The sequence below is a fragment of the Ambystoma mexicanum genome, chromosome 6p, assembly GCF_040938575.1.
Source record: "Ambystoma mexicanum isolate Mex_15411 chromosome 6p, UKY_AmexF1_1, whole genome shotgun sequence".
NCBI lineage: Eukaryota > Metazoa > Chordata > Amphibia > Caudata > Ambystomatidae > Ambystoma > Ambystoma mexicanum.
In genome coordinates, this window is record NC_090935.1 from 230,443,485 (window position 1) to 230,467,254 (window position 23,770).

At 42.1% G+C, this 23,770-nt stretch overlaps 1 protein-coding gene across 5 annotated transcripts in view; it reads right to left on the reverse strand.

Moving 5' to 3' along the window:
* Positions 1–23,770, reverse strand: part of PIAS2 (protein inhibitor of activated STAT 2) — a 940,364-nt gene that overhangs the window by 862,564 nt on the left and 54,030 nt on the right. Inside the window, exon 2 of one of the 5 annotated variants that reach the window (XM_069626930.1) lies at positions 15,500–15,612. The exons of 3 other annotated variants lie outside the window; for them this stretch is intronic. The gene's annotated coding sequence lies outside the window, so the exon portion shown is untranslated. Of the gene's footprint in view, positions 1–15,499; positions 15,613–23,770 lie in introns of those variants that run through there. One more of the 5 variants, XM_069626928.1, reaches the window with a different exon arrangement.

The following is a 23,770-nucleotide window of genomic DNA, read 5'->3' on the forward strand; positions in this document are numbered from 1 at the left end:
TGGAGCATATGCCCTGCATTCTACCCTTTTATTAACTTCTAAATTTTACAACTAACAAATACCAATATACAACATGTGTGTAGATATTTTGCTCAGTAAAACTAAAAATCATACTCACAACCGTGATGCTGTGGATTGGCAGGCCAGGAGACAGCTGAATTATACCGACCAACCGCTAGATACTCCATTGAGTAGAAAGGGTTAAAAACTAAAACGGTCCCCATAGTCTAGAGGCAGTTAACTCAGAACAATGTAAAAGCAATCTAAAGCCATGGCTTAAAAAAGGGCAGGTAAAGCAATTTAAATCCTCTGCAACTGACTCCTCTCGCCCTGCCTCTGTGCTTTAATGGAGCCACTTATCCAGCCCAAACAAGTACGAGGGGTAACTCAGGTTACTGGTTGGACCCTCTGCCAAACGAACTACAATAAAACTCAGTGTTCACCAGCACATGGAAAGTTGAAAGACAAACCTAACAACAATATCATCGTGTCTTATGGTCCAGCCATGCAAAATAAAAATTTGCAGATAATAAGGCTCATTTCAGTTCCCAAAATATTGCAACAGTAAAAAAATTAGAATTTGGAAAAATAGCAAAAGTGCTGATTTGTAGTTCAATTAGCAGTTTACTGTTTCACGTGAAGGCATCGGAAAGCTGTTTGCTTCCAAGGCAATTTGAATTTGTTATTTAGCTACATCTTCAAATTACTGAAGCACGTATTAAAAAAGACAATTTGAAACACTTAGCAAAGTGGCAATCTTTAGCCCCAAAGAGTAGAATTACAGACTCAAGTATCTGCTGACTTCCTTATCCAGGCAGGTAAAGATAATGGGGGTCATTCCGAGTAGGGCGGTAAGGGTTAACGGTCACCGGTAACGAGACCGGTGCCGCTAAATCCTTACCGCCCTATTCCGAGTTCCCTTTGCGGGTTGGTACTTAACGCCTGCTTTTTGCAGGCGTTAAAAAACCAACCCGCAAAGGGACCTAGGAGCTAATTACGGCACCGTAATTTACGGTGCCGTAATTAGCGCCTTCCCCATTCCCATTGAGCCCTATGGGCCAAATATGGGAATGGTGAAGGGCCCATGGTGAATGGGGAATTACCGCCCCCGCCAACCTTGGAATGGGGCGGTAATTACGCCATTCACCATGGCGGAGTCGGAAAGATAACGGCGTCAACCAAGGCGCTAATAGCACCTTGGTTAACGCCAGGGTCAGAATGAGGCCCAATGTGGTCGGCAGTGTCCTCCAGGCCCAGCTCCTTCAGGATTCACAGTATTGCAGCCCCCTACTGTCTGAACAGCTGGCTTATAAGGGCTAAGTCCTACCCCTGTTTCCTCTAGTCAATCAATTTGTAACAGATAATGATGTAATTCATGCAATCAGTAGGAACAACTGAACAGACCATCTTCTTTGTTTACATTTTAACTGAAGCCAGTCTTGGTATCTGTCACGTAAGAAGTAGCATTTTTGTAGATTGGCTTTTGCCAAATGTTAAGACTACAATACTTTATCTATAAAATGTTTGGCCATTACGTTTGAAATTCAATCTTTCCAAAATCTTTTTTTTTTTTTTTTAAACAAAATATTACCTATGTTTTTCAATTTTTGCGCTCTCTGCTATTTTCAAAAGAATTATGCAGGCAAAGTTGCTACTCGCATTTCTGCTACAGCTTACTAACAATACTTATAATGTAATCATGGGCTCATTAAAGCAAAGCAAAGATTTTGTAAAATAATGTGCAAATGAGACAAGGTTTAAAAGGGAGAGGTTTTTTGCTTAATCAACTTCTTGTGCTTTTGTAATAGAAAGAAGAAAATGCATTTTTAAAATGCATGAAGCTTTTTTGTGGCTTCCATTGTGAACACTTCAACAAATGCCTCGTCCACTGGGTGACCCATCAATCAACTGGGTGCCTGGATTAGATTTGCTAACTGCTGCTACATTTTATTGCGTTCAGTAGTTCATTCATTTTACACCTACAGCATTAAGTATGTATTGTATGATGTTTTCTAGTTTGCCCCAAACCCATGTTTTTTCCTATTTTATTATCATAATTTTTATTGTACTGACATGTGAGCGATGGCATTGAAGCAAAAGCACCAAACAACCTTTTGAAAAATGGTGTTCATTTATTTGCAAATGTACTTTAATAAGGATGATCCGCAGCCAGCACAGGTACATTACAGTAAAGTCCCTAATTATGGTTAGTCTTAAGTCCTTAAATTGCAGGACAGGAACCCACTGGCTCCCACCACCCAGGCTACATAAGCTCCAACACCCTGGGTTGGAACGCCAGCACACCAGCATTCCCTCACTCATACATCAACACTCTCATCCATTAACATTCCTACAGACCTATGTGTATGTGTATATGCATATATATTCTTTTTTATGAATAAATGGGAGGGAGCGGGTCAGTCCTTTTCAACATGATTGTGGAAGGGAGATTTCAGGAGGTTTGGGTTGTGTAAATCCAATAAGTTATTTCTGTTTTTTTTTCTTTTCTTGTTATTTATTAGTTGTAGGTTTTGGTTACTTTGAGTTGTTAGGTTTCATCACAGGAGGGGTGCAATTTAGTTCCATTATGGCTTCCTCTTTCAAGAGGAGTTTAAAAGTGGTTTCGTGGAATGTTAATGGAGCTAATTGTACAAATAAGAGGAAACTTATTTTACAACGATTAGAAGAATTGGGGGGCGGATATTGCAATGCTCCAGGAGACACATTTGTTGGAAGTGGATGTAGATAAGTGGAAAAGAGATTGGGTTGGTTCTGTCTATTGTTCATCATTCACGTCTAGTTCTAGAGGGGTTTGCATTTTGATAAGGAAGAATCTTCCGGTTACAGAATTGTGAAAAGGATCAGAATGGTAGAATTATCTGTGTAAATATGAACATTCAAAATGTTGCCTATTGTGTGTGTAATGTATATGCTCCTAATGGTGGGGACAGGAGTTTTTTTTACTTCCCTTACACAATTCTTGCACAATGTAAATGTGAATGTGAGAAATGTTATAGTGGGGGGGGACTTTAATGTTACTCTAGATCCACAGATGGATAAAAGTGGAGATACAACGGACAATGCAAATAATTTAAAGAGAGAAGCCTTGATTAAATGTATGAATGAATGGAATCTTTCAGATGTGTGAAGACTAAAGAATCCTTTGGTAAAGCAACATACCTTCTTTTCTCCAAGACACAAAGTGTGGACACGGATTGACCTCCTTTTGACTTCGGGCTTGTGCACACAGTCAATCATAGGGGGAGACATTAATGCCATCCTGCTCTCTGACCATGCACCGATCAGTTTTGAAATGAAACTTACTTTTCCCCTGCCTAAGTCAAACTCTTGGAGGATGAATGTTACACTCCTTGATGACAATGATATGGTGGATAAAATAGTAAAAGAAGCAAGATTCTTTGTGGCTCAAAATTGGACTGGTGAGGTGAAAGTAGAATTTGTGTGGGAAGCCTTCAAACATACATGAGAGGAATGTTGAATGGTATGTCAAGCAAAAAGAAAAAAGAGAAAGACACTGAAATTAAGAAGCTGAATGAGGAAATTGAGATTCTTGAAAAAGAAAACATGCAGAAATTCTCTATATGTTCATTTGATTCCATGCAAAAGAAAAAAGATAAGCTAGAAGATTTGCTTGCGTCAAAGGCTGAAAGTCTCCTATTTAAAACAAAATGCAAGTACTATGAAAAGGGCGTGAAATGTGATAGACTTCTTGCTTATCGCTTAAGGACTTTGGAGAATGAGAGAACGATTAATGCTATAAGAAAGACGAATGGGATTGTGACCTTTGAACCGGCTGAAATTAATGATACTTTCAAGGAATATTACTCTAACCTGTATTCTTCAGAGGTTCATAAGTCCCAGGGGGAAGTAAGAGATTTTGTTACTGATTGTCATTTGGAAAGTATTAACTCAAAATACAAAGATTCCCTTGAGAAAGACTTGGATGTAGAGGAGCTCAGAACTGCTGCTGGCACTTTAAATTCAGGGAAATGTCTGGGTCCGAATGGTTTACCAGCTGAACTGTACAAAAGTTTCCCGGAAGAGGTTTTTCATCTAATGTTGGCCATGTTACACTCATCTTTAATAGATGGTCGTCTTCCAGAATCTATGAGACATGCATTGATATCTGTTTTTCTGAAAGAGGGGAAATCTCCAGTCAAAACAAGTAACTATCGGCCAATAAGTTTGTTGAACACAGATAATAAAATCTTTGCAAAAGCATTGGCCATGAGAATGGAGGCATCTCTATCGGATATAATTGACAGAAGTCAGACTGGCTTTGTAAAAGGGAGGCATGCCTCGGATAATATGAAAAGACTTTTGTTGACCTTGTTTGAGAGTAAGGATCATATGGAAGATGTGGTGATGTTGTCACTGGATGCGGAAAAGGCTTTCGACCGGATACAGTGGAAATATCTTCTGGCAGCCTTGGAAGGTTTTGGATTTGGGAAAAAGGTGATAGATTCGATAAGACTATTATATTCAATGCCTACAGCCAGTGTGAACACTAATGGTCTGGTATCGGTAAAATTTGAGCTTGAAAGAGGGACAAGACAGGGCTGTCCACTGTCGCCCATTTTATTTGTCATCGCAATGGAATTATTGGCTGTAAAGATACGAGAAGACAGGGCAATTGAAGGTATTTCTTTTGGAGAAGCATGTCAAAAAATCTGGCTTTATGCAGATTATGTGTCGTTTGTTGTCCGCAATGTGGAGTCCTCCATCCCGGCGCTAATTAACCAAATAGACATTTTTCATAAAGTTTCAGGTTATAAAATTAATTGGTCGAAATCCGAGGCACTGCCAGCATCGATTTCATGCTCAACCTTGACATTGAAAAATGTTGCCTTTAATTGGTGTCTGAACAAGATGTGCTACCTTGGAATTTGGCTGACTAAAGATATAGCTAAAATGATGGAAGTGAACATTACACACGTTATCCATATTATGGAATCAGACTTTAAAAGATGGAGTGAGTTGAGATTAAGTCTATGGGGAAGAGTGCACGCAATCAAAATGACGACAACTCCGAGAGTTAACTATGTCTTAAGCATGATTCCCTTGCAGCTTAAAAAATGTTATTTGAAGAAAATGGAGAGCTTGATCCAGTCCTTCCTGTGGGAGGGAAAACAACCGCGTCTGAAACTTTGGAAACTTCAACTCTCACAAGAATGTGGTGGTTTGGGGGTCCCGGATTTTGAAAATCATCATTTAGCATTTGGGGCTCGCCACTTGGTGCCTTTCATAGAAGATTCATTGGATGTCTGGACAATGGCGGAATCAAGTAGATCTTCGCCTCTTTCCCCCAGGGCAATTCTATCAACAGTGGATGGAACTGGTTATAAATCATCTCCACCAACATCTTATGTGAGATCATGCTGGAAGAGTCTTTGGAACAAGAGCGGAAAGGATTTTTCAGAGGATGGATTAACTTCACTCTGGTTGAATCCAGCCATTACGTTGAAGGGGAAACCACTTTTCTGGTCAAACTGGCTAGTGGGTGGTGTGCAGTGGCTAGAAGATCTTGTTGAAGAAGGTAAATGGATCGGCTTTACAAGACTGAAGCTAGTTAAAGATCTTAGAGATTGCACAATGGGGGAGTATAGGAAACTCAAAAAAGCTCTGGGGAACACGATTCCGGATGGGTACAAGAGATGGCATGATTGGCTGAAAGACTATAAATCAGAAGGTGGCATGGCTTCGAAAGTGTACAAGAATCTTGATCAGTATAAAGAACCAAACTATGAATTACTATCAAAATGGTCGGACATATTGGACTCAGAGATGTCGGAGGGCAGATGGAGGAATCTGTGCAGGAATGTGGCTCTAACATCCTTGAATCTAGGAGAAAGGTGTAGACAGATCAAAATTCTAAACAGAGTTTTCTGGACGCCAGAAAGATTGCATGCTAGAGGTTTGACGGATTCGAGTGCATGTTGGAGGTGCAAACATGCTACTGGTTCTTTTGAGCATATGATTTGGGATAGTTATGAACTAAGGTCTTTCTGGAGTGAGGTCACTACGAAGATGAATGAAGTTCTTCTGATGTATCTGGACTTTGATTATACAACTGTAATTTTGGGTGAGGATGACATGGTGGATGATCTCTCCTTTCCACAGAGGTGTTGGTTTTTCAGGGCGTCACATTCCGCCAAAAAATTATATTGAGGAAATGGAAAGGTGATGACAGACCGAAAATTTCAGAATGGATGGATGATCTGAAACAAGTATCCAGAATGGAAAGATTGATTTTATACAGGGATAAGAAAATGAATTTGTTTGATCAAATTTGGGGCAGATTTCTGGATTTATAAGACTGTTGTCTTCCTGGTTTAAATCAAATCTGTAGTTTTCCTCTTTTTTAGGGAATGTGTATTCATTAATGTGATGATCCTGACTTTTCTGTTTTATGTTCATTTATTGGTTATATATTTTGAGATGTATTATATTTAAAAAACAATAAACATGTAAAATAAAAATAAAAACATTACTACAGACCTCATGCATTCCAGGTCAGCTTGCATTTATCCATCCAGCAAAGCACTTCACAACATACCTCCCTTCCTTATCAGACACACTCATCACAACTCACTTCATAACAGTTACACTTTCAGAATTTACTAACTGTGTGTTTAGGATTTCGTTTCTGGGTTACAAAACAGAAAATGATTGACCATGCAGTACACTTCTTGAGGAATCCCCTCCCCACCGCCCACTCCAGTACACTTCAGTGTCTTGCTCAAATGTGATCTTCCCCTTGATTCCCTTGCCCGAGCAGTTGCTACCATGCAGCATTAATAAAACTATTATTTTCGTATTGTAATTGCGCGACACCACTGTCCATGAAAGCAATCGTTAACATTTGGGAGGATGTACGCCCTAATGCGTGTATGGCAGCAGTTCCCATCCAGCAGCTGTAGTGAAAGATGTAGTTGTGGAGGTGGGGGATGGGCAATACGAGTCCATGTATGTTTCTACATCACTAAGCGTCCGGGAACTCACACCATTACCAGATATTGCCCTCAAATGTGCAGGTACTCATAATTGACAATACAAATGCCCACTATTCATGTATCTTGGGACCACAAAACAAGGTGTTAATCACCATTCTTTTGCCTTCAAATTAATTACTTACAGCATATCTGAGAAGTTGGTACACACCATCTCTTTCCCATTGTCATCCCAGAATAACCCACCAGCCACACCCTTGACTTCTGTCTCGCCTCTGCAAGGCAGCCCAGTAACCTACATTAATGTGCCCCTTTTGTAATGTAAAGACATTGCAGTTGCCAATCAAATTACCAATGAGTGTTTCATAGCAATTCCCAACTACATACAGTTGCATCTGTGGTCACAGATTGTGCAGGTATAGGGATTAAGTAGGTGGTCGGGGTGCAGCCAAGGCAACATCTATTAAAAGGTTGGTCAATTACATACTACAGCACAGCATTTTTGCAGGTTACAGACTTGCATACAAAAGCCAAACTAGCAATGCCAATGCTTGTTTCTGTTGGTTTTGAAACAGTGTAAACTACAACAGAAACAGACACACTAGAATGCCCATGAGCAGTGCATGCTGTTGCAATGTGATTGTGATTTTTTTAGCTGAAGCATTGGGGTGCATGAGGATTTATTGATGCTCTTCTACACCTCTCCATGGTTCATTTTCATGATGGTGGTGAAGCAGTGAGCATTCGCCTGTGGTGGCAGGAGGCCTTCAGATGCTGTTCAAATCTAACCCCTCCAGGACATTTTTTTAAACTCTATGTTGATGCTTTTGTTGTTTTGAAGTCTTCAAGCGGTTAAAATACAAAATGTACAAAACTAGTCCACGGCTACAGTATTGTACCTTTGCTCATGTGAACTTGAGGCAGCTGACCCTTCCAGGCTTGGCTGTCTGAGGGGTTCTATGCACTGACTTACTAACTGAACCAATGCTCTCAATGTTACATGACACCATGGGGTGGTTTAAAATAATCCCTCCAGCTGTCAAATAGTACAGATTCAGAACTGCCAACCAACATCGTCGTTAGCTTTTGGGCAAAATAATAATGGCTATAGTGTTTCTTTATTGTGACATGTTTACTGAAATGTGTGCTATGGTTTGGGATGCCTTTATTTCATTTTCTACCTTTATAAAAGTACATTTAATTTGTGGGTTTCACTGGCTGTTTGGTGAAGATATTAATCTCCTGCAAAGTGCTTACTAGTGCTACTTTTTCCAGTTACCGTCAGGTGTGAAGAGATGAGGGAGAGATGGTGGGAGAGCAGATGGGCAGCCGGCCAGTTAAAGCGGGTCCTGTTGCTACGTCCTGGCACAGACCTAGGTAGTTGCCCCCCTGCACTCTTGCTTTTTTGTTTTCATTCCCCATTTTCGTTTCCTCCTCCTGACCCGCTCCCTGTACCGGTTTCCCTCCCAGTCCCCTCTGCTCCCCTCCCACCCTCTTCCCTCCCTGTGATTGGCTGGTCCCCTCTGGAAGCCAAACTTCCTTGCTTGCTCGGGACCAGGACGGTCTTTCCAGCAGCAGCAGGCCTGTGAAAGCGGGTCCTGCTGCCCCAGGAATGTCAGCCCTGCGCCACTCTCCCCCCACACTGTTTCGATTCCTTTTCCCATTTTCGTTTTGTTTCCCCCAACGTGCTCTCCATACCGGTTTCCCACCCAGACTCGTCTCCTGTCCTCCTCCAACTTTCCCTCCCCATGCAGCCATAGTTACTGTTTTGAGCAGAACTGTTTTGTTCTTTATTTTGAAATATTAGTGTGGATTTTGTCCTCTGTCCCCCGTCGCTGCATGCGAGTGGCTGGAAACTCGCTTTTAAAGCAGCTACTAAGTTTAGAAATCCAGATGTAGTCAAATCACGCTGGAGTGGGAAAAACATTCCCCAGCAGACCCAGCGTTTTACAAATTGGGTGAACGAGCGCACTATTGCAGGTGCACCTGAGACTAGCCCGGTCTTCGACGGTCCTTGTTGGAAATCAGCAAACCGGCTCTAGAGGAATTACGATCGGATCAAAAGTAAGTTGATACAGTTAGACCTTTGTCATAGTTAGCCACACACTACCCTACTAGATCTCACGCAGCAAACCTTAACTAACTACCCACCTGCAATGCAAAACTTGAACCAGCCCCCACGAAGCCCGGGATCATAAAGCACCATGGATTACTCCATGGAGCTAAACCTCCTACTAGCCAGCCAGAAAGCGAAGCACAAGGCTATAGTAGCCCTTGGTCTGGAAATAATACAAGCCGAATTAAATACACAGACGCACCATCAGAGCGCCTATCCATGCACTTGGTGCCCAGCTTGCAGTCCGACCATGTCAGGAGGTTGAATCTCAACAAGCTGACTGAGCCACTGAAGACCCTCCTTTGCTCCCTACCCTCGCAGGGTAATGTGACAGCAGATAGATACATTCCAACAGCCCAAAAGGACCCCACTCAAGGTAACATATTTACACCACCCGCTGCAAGAAACACTTTAGATTCCTCATTAAGTGAATGCCCGGAGCGCTTCATTACCCATACCCTCACCCTCCACGATCCAGGCATACATGCTAACAAAACCTCCAGCGCAGATCTCACACCCCAACCTTTAAAATTCCAACAAAAAAAAAAAATAGCAAATCCAGGGCCTATACAAAATCTCAAGCTAGCCCTTTAAAACACGAGATCGCTTAACAGACAGTCAAATCCAGGACTATTTAGGTTTAGTTGATGATGATTTGTGTTGGGGTTGTGGAAAAGAACAGGGTACTCTGTTACATATGTTGTGGCATTGTGAAAGAGTGGTAAGATTTTGGAGGGAGGTTATTGACAGGATTGATCAGGTCTGGGACATTGTTTACCCACGCAATCCCTTAGCAGTTATATTCCTGTCGTATGGTGGTGGGCGTAATGTATGTTGGGTGATATTGTGCGGGGTGCGTAAAGTTTTGTTGGTGGCGGTTAAACAAGTGTTGAAGGTCTGGAAGACACGAAAAAAGCCGACAGTGGAGGAGTGGATTTTGGATGTTAGAGCTTTATCAAGATTTGAAAAAACTATGTTTAGTAAACAAAACAAGGCAGAACTTTATGATGAAATGTGGGAGAGTTTTAATGACCTTTATGGATAATGCTAGGTTGAATTATAGAGTGGAGTGAAATGGTTTACTTTCAGGTACTTTACATATAGGGGGGGGAATTGTGTTATTTATGTGGTTGTTTTGTGTAGTCTTGTTTGTCTGTTGTTATTTGTTTGATATATCTGTTTTGGTTTTAAGTTAATTTTACATTTTGATATGGTGGGATATGGGGTTATGGTATGAAATTCTGCTGTATTGCTTCCTGCTATTTTATATTTTGCAGTTCAATGACTTATGATGATGATACTGCTTGTTGAATATTGTTGAAAATGAGAAATAAAGAGTTGAAAAGGAAAAAAAAAAATCCAGGACTATATTACTAACCATGATCTTGACAAGTTATTCCTGATGGAAACCTGGATTACGGACACTAGCGGTCCAATGATCACTCTAGTCACCCCAGAGGGTTACTCTATCTTTTGGCAAAATAGAGAGCAGGGGATTGGAGGCGGCAATGGTTGCGAGACCCTACACCTAGAAATAACTCCCACACCATGTAGTAGCGTTAACTTTATACTTATATATAACGACCGCCTGTAGAGATGCCCTCTTTTAATGACATTATTCAACTTCTATCTGACCAGAACGGGACTAATAGCTCAATTCTTTTCCTGGGTGATCTTAATAGATGGCGAGGCAACCCGGTTGCTACAGAAGTCATCACTCTTGAATCAGCCCTTAACATCATTGACAACCTTGTAATCAAGAATGACCCGACAACAGCCAAAGGCAATATCCTAGACTGGATTGTGTCTAGGAACCGAGATGTCAATATGGACAGTACCATGCAGTGTATATGGACTGATCATTATATGATCAACTTCTGCATCCACCTCAAAGCACTCCCAGCAAAAGCGAATAACCCGATAAAGAAAACTTCTCTTCAGAATTTCAAAAAAGTCCTCGGAACAGTCCTCCAAACATGCATCACCAAAATGATGATGAGTACCACAGAGTCAGTCTGACCACCCTGATTTAATAGTCAATACCTACAATCTTGAGTTTGGAAATCTATTATATAAACTAGCCCCACTAAAGACTAAAACTGTTCATGATAATACAGGTCACAAAAAGTGGTTCTCACGTGAGCTCAAAGCCATGAAAGTAGATAAAAGGAAAGCAGAGAGACGATGGCTGAAATGCCCTGCACTGAGAATACAGCCACTTTAACAAACAAACAAATAGACAATGCTGACAATAAATCCAAGAAACTATTCGGAATTCTCACACTGCTGGTAAACCAAAAGCCCAATCGGTGATGTTTACACCTACACACCTGGACTGTACCAGAGCTCAATCTGCTTTTGAGGCAAGAGACAAAGTAAAGAAAGTGCAAATGAACCAGACTAAAACTCAGCCAAACCCCCCAATTTCACCATCAGAGATAAACCCCTGTGCCTTTAATCTCTACCCAGTATCAATCCCAGACCTGACAAAGATTATGGGTTCAGCCTGCCCAGTGAACATCTTAGCACCAAAAATTACCTTAGACAACAAAGACATTTTTGTACCCTTATTGGTAAGAATTATTAACACTTCCTTCTGCACTGGCAATGTCCCTGAAAACCTCAAAAATGTCACGGTGACCCCTCTTCTAAAAAAAACTAGGCTAGACCCGACCGAAAACGACATGCAACTTTCTATTAAAGATTATGGATAAAGTCTGGAGTTGCAACTCCAGACTTTTATAGAAACCTCCGGCACCCTACACCCCAGACAATCAGGTTTCCGACCCTCCCACAGTACCGAGACCACCCTTGTCGTTCTTCCGTCACATACTTTGTGAATTGTGGACCAGGGAAATGTAGGACTGCTGGTCCTACGCGACTTGTCGGCAGCTTTTGATCTCCGAGACCATGAGCGCCTACTTTACATACTGGGAAATACTGCTTGATACTCACGTGGAACATCGAAATTGATCCAATCTTTCCTGTCCGGCTGAATGTTCGGCATTTGCTGGAGAAATGCCTCAGGGGAAGTGTTTGTCACCTGTGATTTTTAATCTATACATCCAACCGCTTTGCAACTCCCGGAACAGACTGGGGTCTTCCTTACCAACTACGCAGACAACACTCAGCTTGTCATAGAGAGTACAGGTGACTATGACCTCGACCCAGCGAACCTAAAACCACATCTATGGTTTGATCGGGTCCTGGATGACAGAAAACTGGACGTGTCAATGGTGGGAAAGCGGAACTCCTAATCTTTGGATCTCCTCAAGCTAGGGCTAAACGAACATCAAACTGCAAACCGTTTGCCATTCACGAATGCAATATTACAGTCGTGAGCATGTTTAAAACCCTTGGCATACACATCGACTCATCTTTGGGGGCAGAAACCAAGGTCAACCAGACCTAAAAAAAACTGCACCTACTATCTAAGGCTTCTGAAAAATATTCACCCTTAGCCAGCTGAAAACAACTGCGATCATAGCACTTTCCATCATTTTGTCAAGGGTGGACTACTGCAACGCCCTTCTCATTGGTGCCGACAAGAAGAGCCTGCAGAAACTACTGGTCATTCAGAATAATTCTGTACGCATTATCAAAGAAATGTCAAGAAAAAAATATATATCTCACCACAGACAGGCGTTACATTGGTTTCCTGTTAAAGCGCAAGTTCAATTTAAAGCAGCCACCATAGTGCATAAGTGTCTTTATGGCAAAGAGCCTGTCTACCTGAAAAACCTAACAAGGAACAAAGAGTTTGGGCATCCTTTCCCGTATGCTCGGCCAAACCATGGAACACGCTGCCTTTATCTCTTCGACATGAAGCTAACATCTACCTCTTCAGGAAGCCACTGAAGACGCTTCTCTTTGAGTAACCTTCTGGCATCTTTATGCCTCTGTGCCAATCGTCCTGTCTTTCTGTTGTTTCACTCGTGTATCTGTGTGCCCTGATGCGGGTGGGTTCCGGCGCTTTATAAACTCATAAATGAAGAATGGTGTGGGTCCTCCTCTGGAAGGCAAACATTCTTGCTTGCTCGGGACCAGGATGGTCTTCCAGCAGCAGCGGGCCTGTGAAAGTGAATCCTGTTGTTCTGCCCTGGCTCAGGCAAGTGCCCCCTGCACCTGCCTTTTTCATGGTCTTTCCACTTTTTTGTTTTCCTCCTCCCGGCCTGCTCCTTGTACCCGTTTCCCTCTCAGACCTCTCCCCTGTCCTCCTCCTGCCCTCTTCCCACCGCCCCGTGATTGGATGGCCCCCTCTGGAAGCCAACTTTATGCTTATGTTAGGATAACTACATTTATTAAGCACAACTATCACCAGCAAGGGCATCATGGTGCTAAGAACTGAAGAGCAGGGGCAGAAAGAACAAAATAAAAAACAGAAACCTAAAACAGAACTATTTTTAACAGCTGACGAAAAGACAAAATGATTAACTGTAGCCGAAAGAGCAAGAGGAAGCTTATTCCATAGCACATCGGCAGCTACGGCAAAAGCTGACTCCGCCTTCTGGCCAGCTTAAACCACAGCACCAAAATTAAAGTGCATCTGCAACAAAGTGCATGAGAAGGCACATAGGGCCGAAACTTAGCCTGCAAAAGTTCAGGGCCAGTGCCATAAAAAGCATGATGCACAATACAAAGTGCTTTAAAATCAATGCGCTTGGACACAGGAAGCCAGTTGAGGGAACGAAGAACCGGGGTAATGTGAGAACATAAAGGAGTAGAGGTGGCGGCTCCAGCAGCAGAGTTTTGAAGCACTTGGAAACGGTGTAGAAGATAGAGAGGTTGAGCAAGATAAAGAGAATTACAGTAATCAAAAGTCCCAAAAAGAAAGAAAGACACTGCAACGGCAGATTAGTGAGTGGGCAGAAAAGCAAAAAATGTTGTGCAAAAGCTTCAACATAAAGAATGCCCGGCTTGGCAGACCACACTCACCTGTGCTTCAAAAGATAGAGAAGAGGAGAGCTTGAAGCCAAGATTTGTAACCACAGTGGCAGGCTTGTGCAAAAGCCCAAGAGAGGAAGACCAGAAGGCTGGGGTCCAAAGTGCACAAGCAGAGGAGGGACTAACCACCAGCACCTCTGTTTTGCGGTCATTAAGGCATAACCAATTATCACCCATCCAGGTGTTAATAGCTTGTAAGCAAGGGCGGCAGCGCTTGGTTGTATCCTAGTGTGCAAGGTCAAGATGCAAGATGATTCGAGTATGATCATCGTGTGAATAACAGGAAAATCCAAAAGAATGAATAAGTGCAGTCAGAGGTTGGATATACACATTAAACAACCGGGGAGATAAGGCAGACCCCTGGGGAACCCCACAAGGAATAGGGACAGGAGGAAACAGATAGGGAAGAAGAGAGAGAGAGAGAGAGATTGGGCGCAATCAGATAGAAAAGAGTGAAACAAGGCCAGGACCATGCCTTAGATATCAGCTGAGGATAACCTGCTAATCAGAATAGAGTGATCGATGGTGTCAAGGCAGCAGACATCTAAAAGAAGAATCAGCGCTCTAACACCATGTTGACCCACGAGCCACAACAGGTCATCCTCAGCAGAAACCAAAACAGGTTGGGTACGAAAACTGGATTGAAATGGATCAAAGAAATTTGAGTTCTCAAGAAAAGAACTGAGTAGAGGAGGACCAGAGATTCAAGAGGTTTCATGAGAAAAGGGAGAAGAGAGATTGGACAAAAGTTAGAAGGAAGAAAAAAAATCACCAGTGGGTTTAACAACAGAAGGAATAGAACCAGCAGAGAAGGAATAGTTAACCGCAGAAACAGCAGCAGATGTGTTAGCAGGCATAACAGACTTCAGTACTGAGCGAGAAATAGCATCAGAAAGAGAGGCAGATTTAAGACTATTGGTAGTGTGAGAAACCTGAAGGTGTCTCACCCGCTAGTCCTCAGGGATCTGTCAAGCAGGTGGCCAGGACATGGCCATCGTTTTTTGGATCCAGTTCCTGGTGGTGGACCAGTGCCGGAGGATTACCTGGATGAGGTGTCTTAGGGGAGTGGGAATAGGATACTTAGGAACTCAACCCAACCTCCTTTCCCGACACAAACACTTTCTCATAGACAACTCCCTGTGAGAGAAAACGGACTAACACCCAAGCCGTATACCTGACATGTCCCAAAACAATGGTCAGGCAGAGTCAGGCAATTACTGATCATTACACACACCTGACTTCCACCACACTTCCACACACAGATAAAATGCACAGCACGAAAGCACATTCTGAGCAAGGCAAAGCACACAAAGAAGCAGCAGTTCCAAGATGGCAGTTTAATCCGAGGAGAAAGACGGTAAGACCAGAGAGGGTTGCAAGGGAAGGGGGCATGAGGGGACGTGCCCTTGAACTTTTCATAGAAAAAAAAATTACTTTCACAAGCCTTAGCGAAAAAGAAACATAAAACCTGGAATTAAAGCTGAAGAACCCTGCATCGTGTGTCGGAGATACCCAGGGCTCTCCCGTATCGATAGCCAAGGCGGGGAGGAGCGTTTGCCACTGTGGTACGGTTATTGGCTCCTACAACAAAGCAGAGCAAGTAAAGTCAGCACAGCCGGTGAGTCGGAGAGACTGATAGCAGACGTTCTGAGTTAGAACCAAGGTTGCAAGCAGCAACATTTTATGGAGAGATCTACAGAAAACAGTGTGTGAAGCATATGTGGTGAGCAACGCAAATATAACTGAATAGCAAAAGAGTGACTGAACTTTTGAAACCAGGGTAGATACCGTATACAGACAGTGGTCCGGTGCCACGTGTGTGCTCACTGGAAAGTCTCTGAGGTATCCAACTGAGAGGTGGCAAATGTAAAAAGGAATTGTGAGATCGAAGTGGTCCTGCAAGCGGTCAAGCTAAACCCTGTGCACATTAGAAAATCTTCGATAGTTAATACGAACTGAAATTGGTACCTAATGTACACAAGAACATGGCAGACCCTCCGTGGAGGCCCATCGTGGCAGCCATTGACTCTATCCTGGAACCCTTATCCATATACACTGAATATTTTCTAAAACCCTTTGTGAGTACCATGAAGACATGTCAAGGACTCTACAGATATGATTAACACACTTACCACAATCCCAAGAGGACATTCTAGTTACATTGTATGTGGAATCTTTGTACCCCTCAATTCCACAATGGGAATGCTTGGATATCCTGTACAGTATACAAGAGGGATGTGTGAATCCATCGAAACCACCAAGCAGATTTATAGTGGAATGTGCTAGGCTGACAAAAAAAAAAAATAATTTTCAAGAAACTTACCTGCAAAAGAAAGGGGTCAGTATGGGTATCACCTTTGCTCCCCGATATGGCAAACCTGCATATGGCCCTTTTTGAATCACAGTACATTTTCTCAATTTAAAATCCGAGGGAAGCAGTATCGGTGTATGGAAACGTTATATAGATGACTTGTTTTGCATTTGGTCGGGCACTGAGACTGATTTACTTCTTTTCTTCAAATGGCTCAATTGCTGCGACGATCATCTCAATTTTACTATGGAACTAGATCCTCAGAAAGTGAGTTTCCTTGGCCTTTCAATCTATAAACGTGAAGAGGGATATGCCAGCACCCTATGCAGGAAACCTCTGACTGAAACAGACACCGTACTACACCAGCTTTCACCCGGCGGGGCTAAAAACTCAATGTACCATACAGCCAGTTCCTTAGAATACGGCGTAACTGTAGTACTCAAGTAGATTTTGTACAACACGCAGAACATCTAAAAAAAAAGAGATTTTTAGGGGCTACCCAAGAAAAATAAGACACAATCTAAAGAGGGTGGCGAACACCAACAGAATAGTGGCACTCACTATACAGAACAGAGACAAACAACAGAGACTTGTATAAGTCACAGCGTTTGGACCGGCAATTGACCAGATGAAAAGAATAATGCAAAAGAACTGGCACTTGATAAAACAAACAGGACCCTAAAAATCCTATTTGCATTTAAGAAAAATGCCAACCTAAGACAAACACTAGTACAAACATATAAAATGACACAGGAAAATGAAGGAATGCTGCCACTATGGGGCCAACCAGCTGTGAAAGGTCATCGCAAATGCGGCGGGTGCGCAGCCTGCAATTTTACGTTTACATAAAAATGGTTTGAACATGGAGCCTTCAGATGGGAGCTGAGAGAACATACAAATTGCAGGAGCAAATTCGTGATTTACAAAATTGAATGTCTGTGTACATTTTTGTACGTGGGAAAAACTATTCGCGAAGTGAGGCAGAGGATATCAGAGCATCGCTCATGTGTAAGAAACCAAACACCTGATTGGCCACTCGTTGAACACTACAAATGCCTGGGACATTATGACAGAGCTCTCATCTGGTTTGTGGTACAGACAATAACAGCCCACCTCAGAGGCGGTGATATGAAAACACAGCTCTATAAACTAGAACAACGCTGGATTTATAATTTGAATACTGTGAATGGATTGAACATCTCGGTGGAACGGAACACCTTTATTTTTTCCTAAAGAAGTTGGCTCTACAAGGACTACTTCATATGAAATGATATAGTATTACTCGCACCTGCTTGGGGGGTTAGTGACTTATTGAACGTACCGTTACTTCCCTTGGACCGATTCACCCTGCGGTTCTACTAATACTAATCCTACATTGACTTGCTACAAAAAGAATATTGTATAAAAGTGTTTTATCTTGCTAGCTCATATATGTACATAGATGCACGGATGCCAAGGAAACTGGTACTGACATAAAATGTTTTTTTAACCCTTTGCTAATATGTAAACATTTGACGGCCTTCGAACTATACAATATGTTTGGAGATCTGACTGATAGTAGGCTCCCTTGACATGGGTCCTCGTCAGACTAATACTGATTGCAGAAATGATGTAGCCAAGTTTTTTGGACCTGCTGTGGGTTTATTTCAAACATTTATGATTGCATGTATACAATATTGCATAGTTACTTATCTCTTGAGTATGCAACTATAGGGAGGTGTGCATTTAGCAAGATGCACGTAGGAACTCAAGAAATGAGTGTTTTGTTACAAATGCATGTTTCGAACATTTATAAATGTGTAAATTCAGCTATTTTCTAGCATGTACAAAATGGGCGCCAAATTTTCAGGCTCTTTAAATAGCCACAGGATTGTTTGGTCGGGTTGCTTAGCAACCTGGATCTCAGACCGCATAAGAACCGTAAGTTAGCAGTGGATACTAGACATCACACTGGCATGTTATTCATGTACACGCCGATAAATATAACTAACACGGGCATCGCTCCTCATAGCTGAATCGGCCCCCTTAAAACTTGAGCTGTCAGGGCCCTGGCCACTCGCACATTGAGCATGCGCGGAGACCTTTTTGTTGAAGCCGCCCTAACACACAGAGAGTGAGGGATCATGTTCTGCTTGTCCTGTGATAGATTTCACGGTGGTGCCCACAGTTCGACTTTTCACAACTTTGCCTGTCAGGTACCCGGTGACTCGCATAGTTGGCACCCACTGAGGTCATGTATTAAGAGCAGTCCGTACATGCGGAGTAAGAGGTATGTTTGCCTGGTTGCCCCTTAATAGATTTCACGGTGTGGTATAGGGAGGTCACGATGGTAGTTTGATTTTATTCATGACTGGGGTCACAGCCTGCTTGTTTAGCTATTCCATATTTGTTTCGGGTATGCCATATTCCGTTCGGGTTCACACTCGAATGATACAACACTGAGTGGAAGTGACGTATGGTGTTCATTTAGATATTGAAGAGATGCTCTGTGATAGTTACCACTCCTCTCATCTCCGTTTCTAGGTTCCGATCACATTTGTAGTGACGTGGACCGGAATAGCTACAAGCAGCTCACCACCTGGCATTTGATTCCGGCCCGCTTTTCTGGCATACCTCTCCTCTGATAGGTAGGATTGGTTAGACAATTCCAAACCATTGTAATACTGTGGATATTTCCAACAGGACCTGGTTTCCAAGCGCGGCTTTGTCTTACAGATTGGTGGCGCTGAACACATCCATTAAGGGGATCACCTCCAACATAGAGGCTTCTCCCCTATGAAGTTTGGACTGGGCTACTACTGATTCAAGTAAGGAGCCTGACCATTGATTGGCCTTTTAAATAAATGTTTTTCAGGCGCAGTTTCACGTCTTTGAATAAAGGAATACGTCACCTCCCCGTTCCGTTTACTCCCTCTGCAGACATATTACACATATGCTTGTGTACTTTTAAAATCAACTTCTGACCTGATGAAGGGCGCTTATTTAGGACACTATAACTGGTGACGAGCTGGCCGCAACACAGTGTCGACCTGATTATACAACAACTGTCAGCACTGCTTAAACAATGGCACGCACAACAAAGCAAGAGAATTGAAAACAAGATACTGCAAAATATCAGTGTCTCATTTAGGTGCTTAAGAAACGTTATATGTTGGTACAAATGTACAAAATATCATGTGAAGGCCCCATGTGTGGCCAATGAATGTGCATAAATGTACTATATGTATATGTGTTGTTTTTAAGGAAAAGATTTCCATTCGCGGACATGTTCGCGACGCCATCATGTGACCGCGCCAACGCTAAGCGTATGTTCTGATTGCGGACACTGTTCGTGTCCCCAAACAATTTAAAAGTACCTTTTCATGCAATCCACAATATTTTATAATAATAAATCACCATAGCACATGTCCCAGACAATGATCCTGACTTTCTACATACTTTTTTGGACTTTTTGAGCCTTTTTTTGGTGTTCAATCTGTCTGCGGACAGCGCGGGTGTCCGCGAAGCGCGCACCAGCTCCCCTAGACAAGGCCACACCCCAGGGCTCATTCTCATGGTGTTTCTGGCTATCTGACAGAACACTGTACTTTGGCTGCCAATCTTCCTGATTTTTCAGAAACCTGATGGCAACCATGGATCCTCTGCTTCCACCTGGTGCTACATCTGGCTCAGCACCACCACCACCACCACCTCCTCAAGGGCCTGAAGAGGGAAACAGGAGTGAGGATGTAGAGGAGGATGAAGAGGATGATGTAGTGGAAGTCCCTACTACCAGCACTTGCCATGACTCTTGGGTGTGGCGGTTATTTACCATTCATGGTAACGTATCCAAGGCACGTGCGGACAAAGTCACCTGCAAAGAGTGCAAAATGGTGGTCAGTCGCGGGCGGCTTGGTTCGTACCGCTTTGGTACGACAACTATGAAGCGACACCTAAGGTCATTCCACGGTGGGGCCATTTGCAAGGTTGTACCTTGCGAGGAGCGTAGTAGGTTGACTTCCTCTACTACATCCTCCGTTTCCGATCCTGTCACCACAAGGAACACTCCTGTGGGACAACGTATTCCTCCAGCTGCCTCACAGGCCATTCGCAATGCTGATGACCCTTACCTTTCGAGGGTCACAGTTGTGTGTATGTACTGTGACACAGTACTCTGGAGGGGGGGGAGACTTTGTAGTGCTTTCGAGACTACGGTCTCAGAGCACGAGAAGACCTGCCAACTACCTAAGTTAGGCCTACCCTACATCTTCCTCTCTCCACCCACCCTTTCTTATCCCCGTGGTTGGTGTCCCCCCCTTTACCCTCCTTTCTCCTCCTCTCATTATGTCTGGATGATGCTCTGTCTCCAAAGTAGCAGAGAGGTAGCAAGTACAGCCACTTCATTCCACGCACTCCATGCCAGTGCACTTCCACATGTGGGAATCCAAGATCTACAGCTACTCCACAGCTTTCTGCATGCACCTTCAATGAATTTATCCACGAGTCTCCCAAAATCCAGACAATCTGTTTTCTGAAACACAAAGCCATAGCTATCCGTTCTTCTCTCAGGAAAAAGACTTTCTGACAAACTCTCTCCTGACACAACACACCCACTAAACTTTACTGACCAATCCCTTGCTCTGCTCATTCTCATTTGCAAGCCTCCCCACCCCAAAATCCCTGTATGTAACACGCGATGTCCGCGGACATATCGTAACATGGACAGCCCTTCTACCATTTCCACTTCACTCTCTGTGCCATTCCCTGATGGGATACAGCTAAACAGTCACACAACTATCCACCAATCAGATCCAAGACCTCTACATCTAACTCCATCATCATAGATCAGCACTTCAAATGTACTGTTAATCACTCTGAGTACAAGTGTCATATCATTGGAAAGCACCTATTACAAGAACTACTGTACAAGTCTCCAAGATTTCTACTTGCAGCTGCATGCATATCCATATGCATGAACACAAACTACAGGTATGCATATTTTCTGTATAGTACATGTACAATTCTTATAAATGCATATAAACAGATTAACTGTCTTTTAACCTGTATACCTATAAAATGAACTGTCATTTTTCCCATCTGCTATAATCAACTGTCACTTCCAAACCTATCTGCTATTTAATTTCTTTTTACACACACATTTGCAAAGCATGTTGAACTAACATATTTAAAGTAAAATATAAAGACCGCACATAGTCAAATGAAATGGCATGCACACACTATGTTCAGCTATCAAACAAGAATACTTCTACAAAAACATAAAAATCAATGTCTTAATTAACATTAGTGCTATAAACACACAAAATGACTAACTTCTTTCTTTTACAATTGCAGTGAAGACCACTCTCCTGAAAAGCAGCAGCAGAATCTGAAGTACAAACAACAACTCAGAAGAAACCTGCTCATTCCACACAAAAAAATAAGTTAAATACTACCATAATATTTTTACTGTTACTCAAACACACTGGAGTTCATTCATGGTATTTCTGCGCCTAAAAACAGAAAATGTACACCATTCTGTCCACAAATCCCCATTTGTTAAACAGGGATTTGCGGGCAGAATGGCGCCCAAATCCCTGTTTTTCAGCGCACAAATGACATAACTCAGCCCCTAGAATGTTAGTATTGTAGAACAAAGAACTGTTTTAATTCTATACCATTAGATTTACTATTTGCGTTTCTCCTCACCACTAGCTTACTTTCTACTGTCATCTGAACCCCAGTATAGTAACACACAAATTCAAGAATACCCATCCCAACTAGTTGTAGTTGCCCAATGCACAATCACACACCATCACATACATCTTTACCATCACACTCAGACACTCATGCACACATCACACATACATTGCAGAACAGCCCAACCCATACCTTCTTTATTTTTTTCAACGGACCCCAAAGAATGCCTACCAAAAAGCAAGTCCGTAGAAAGCAACGCAGAAGTAGAGCAAATGAAAATAGAAGTGTCCAAAATAAGCATCCATCTCTAGCAGAATTTGTACAAGAAGTTCAAACAAAACAGCTAATACAGTCATTTAGCGAAACAAAACAAGCTTCAAGTACAGAAACTTTGCCTCCTCTATCAAAATGTAAAACGAAACAGAAAATGATTAACAAGAATTCAGCTACCACTACTGCTAGAACTGCTCCTATAAAACTTGATATAGTGCCAAGTAAGTATACCCAAAAAGTATTTTAGCAAAAATGTTCCGCCAGTGTCCTTCAAAATCTTATAAAAACAGGAGAGAAATCATGCACAGCCCTTAAAACCTACCGCAGAAAATGAAACTTAGAAGCTTTGATAGACAGTGCAATCCTTCTCAAAAGAAAGTTCTTTATTTTAGTGTTAAACAAAATGAAACCACTAACAAAACTAATGACTAAATTACAAAAAAAAAGACTTCTCAATAAACGAAATGTCAACAAAAATAACTTCTTAAATATCTGTGGAGGCGAGTGGAGTCACACCACAAGCACAGAACCATATTTCAATGAAGAAGCATTCAAACAAAAGCAAATATAACTGCCATACATAGCAGTGGAAGAGGTTATGAAAATGTTAATAATACCATAATGGAACAAGAAATACTGCTTACAAAAATAACCCCAGAAAACTCAGAATTACCTCTCCATTCGACTGAACCAGAACGTCTTAGTATACAAATGGCCATGCACGTCAATGTATAACATTCCCAGAAAATCTTTCAAGTTTTTACACCAATTCCTCAATAAGTATGTGAAAGGCAAAGACAAAATCAAAATGAAACTACTGCAAAATATGGACACCTGTCCAGTGCGCAAGTACACAGGACTACAAGGACATTCAATAGCCTGCATTTCAGGACCTATTTGCAAAACCTCCTTCCATCATATCAAAATGATATCAACACATCATTCAACTATAAGAAATCTAGTCTATAAACTGTACTATGCTAAAAGTCCTGCTTTAGCACTAGCCAATTTAAATAACATTCTTCTACATGGTACAGCCAAAGACCTACTCGAAGAAATCGACTATATCCTGAAAAAATATTTTGGAAGTGAAAGACACTTACAAAATGCAATAGCCTTACAACAGACTAGCAACAATTCTACGCAGGGCAACCTTCTACTACACCCATACAAAAAAGAAATACTGAAATTTCAAAGTACATCTGCTGAAGTACAAAACCATGCGTGTGTGTGTTGCCGCAGAACTTTTTATAAAAGTAACACAAAAACTGTAGACCTAACATACAAAATAGAAGACAATGAAGATTCTAAATGGTTTGAATTAGCTCTCTACCTTATAGCAGAAAACAAATATGAAATAACTGACCCCTTAATACTTTACAGTTACTGCACTATAAAACTTGACAACAACCAAACTCCTTCACGTGCTATCACAAATAATTTGGAATTATTCCCACTACCAAAACCCCTACAACAACT